At 37.7% G+C, this 2,318-nt stretch overlaps 1 pseudogene; it reads right to left on the bottom strand.

Annotated features, from left to right (window-relative positions):
- Window positions 1-1,023: 1,023 nt before the first annotated feature.
- On the bottom strand, window positions 1,024-1,784 carry LOC112126366 (annotated as a pseudogene).
- Window positions 1,785-2,318: the final 534 nt, after the last annotated feature.

Here is a 2,318-nt window from a genome sequence, read left to right as displayed (position 1 = left end):
CCATGGTACATTTCTTGACTTCCAGGGTATCTTGATGGTAGGCGGACGTTGAGGTCATTCATTAGTCGCAACAACGGATGAATCTTTGCTTAAACTGGGTTTCCTCAAATTTTGCTTCTTTGCGTGCAGAAGCGCAAGCATATGAAGCTTCCCTAGCTACATCGTACTAATCTTTTGGGAAAAAAAGAATCAGCTATTACCGAAACACTTTTTAATTTTTACAGATAGGTCTATTAGGGGTGGAGAAGTCGGGTGACCATATATGATTTATCTGTAAAATTTTCAAAAATAAAATTTGTCCGTCCACATCCATATTCACAGCTGAACTGTTCGCCCTTTCAAGAGCCCAGGAATATCCATCAGAATTGGTAAGTTCAAACTTCTGTCTGACCTCAGGTAGCATGAGCTCATTTGTTACACACATTTGTAACAGCACAATATCTAAATTGAAAGGAGATTTTATTTTTATTGCACAAGGTTTGAATCATAAATATCAGTAAATCAGATTAATTTACGTAAGATAAGTTTGTATTGTTGGCATACAAAGTATTAAAACTTGTATTACTTACTTTGCTAAGTGCAATATCGATATCAATAGCTCAAAAATAGTATAGAAGGCTTGTCTATGTACCCCTGAAATGTTTGGTACAGATGCTTCCAAGCACCCACATACTTTTTCAGATTTTCCTTCTGGATCTTCTTTCTTTTTGTATGAACTTGGAAACTAATTCTTGTAAGAGCTTTGTCATTGAGATTCGTTTTATCGTCAAAAATATTGGCAGGTTTATCATGCTGTTGTAAATTCTTTGATAGTCCAGAGTTATAAATTCATCCCACTCAGTGCTTACAACAATTGCGTTGGCCGTTGCTAACACTGCTAGGGTTCTGAATATATTTTTAATAGATTATCTGATCAATTCTGGCTCCTCTGTGATCCAAGAACTAGTCCGTTCTTCATATTTCTGTGCGTCCTCAACTTTTTTTGCCATAAATGTGAAATTTGCCACCTTCATCCAAAATGTTTTATTGCAAGAGATTCTCATGTAACACCGGTTTCGTTTTAAAAGCAAAACCCAAAATAGCAATTGTTCTATCAGTCACCGTAATAAAAAGGGATTCGATTATTTCGGTTGTAAACCGATTCTTTTGGTACTCATTAATATCTATGAGCTTTTGCCAATAAGCATTGGCTTCTAGTAAGTTAAGGCATTCACAGATGTAAGCTAAATTAAAAATGTTTTTTTGGAAACAATTCCCCCCCCCATCGTAAGACGCTTGGAGAAATTTAGACCCAATTATTGAATCCCTGCGAACAAGTTTAGCAACTTCAGAAATATCACAGCTTCGCAAACAGCTGAGAGAATGCTCGATAGCCTTTGTACTGCCAGTTTTGAGAGTTCCAAAGAACAAGTATTTCTTGTTATTATGTTTACTTAGTAATCCAATGCTGATATATCTTACTCAGAGCTTCGATAGACGCAGCACCATCTACAGAATCTTTCTTCCGCGCTCTATCGGCACTCACCAAGTTATCAATTGCTCTTCCTTCAACTAAAATTTCTGAATTCGATAGTATCTGATATCTGTCTGGTTTGTACATGGAGAATATCCATGTTGCTTTCTGCTCCTTTTACAGGTATTGTATTCGTCAAGAAATTGGTACACCAAGATAAGGCGGGCTCTCTATACAAGTCGCTGTTCCCCGGACTACATCCTAGTCCTGGATGGTGGTGGTCGGCAGTAAAGGTTTTCTGTCCACTATGATGATAATAAGAGCTAATCATGTTATTATCGGCTCATATCTAAATAAACGCACAACTGCATGACAAGTGATGAGCCGGAAACTGTAAAACACCGGGTGTTTCATTGTTCAGAGTATGAGGAAAAACGGGAAACCATCCTCCATCTAATTTCCCAGCAGATATCGAGAAACCCTTACTAAAAATACAGCTTCGAGACTTAGATCTAAGCTCAAAAGTTACGCCTACAAAGATTTCTATACTTTTTTTAAAGGATGTGAAATTCAGATCTGATTGTGGAACATCTTTTAATTTTGATACAATAGATGTAGAGAGACCTGTGGTGTGCCGAGGTGGCTGGTTCATTCCTCGGGGAGGACTTTCCATCCAAATAGCAAATGTTCCCCTGAAAATGGGGAGGGATGTGAACTGTTCCATCGGCATTATCATCCATGTAAATGGTTTTCATCTACATCCTTCTAATACACCTGAAACTTGTACTATCCCCGATATAATAAAAAAGGACATGGTACAACCTATCTGAACCTCTCACTGCAGGACATTTGCTGCAAAAGAAAA

Source organism: Cimex lectularius, unplaced genomic scaffold, assembly GCF_000648675.2.
Source record: "Cimex lectularius strain Harlan isolate CLEC.00 unplaced genomic scaffold, Clec_2.1 scaffold21, whole genome shotgun sequence".
Classification (NCBI taxonomy): domain Eukaryota; kingdom Metazoa; phylum Arthropoda; class Insecta; order Hemiptera; family Cimicidae; genus Cimex; species Cimex lectularius.
This window is presented reverse-complemented; position numbering and strand designations above follow the sequence as displayed.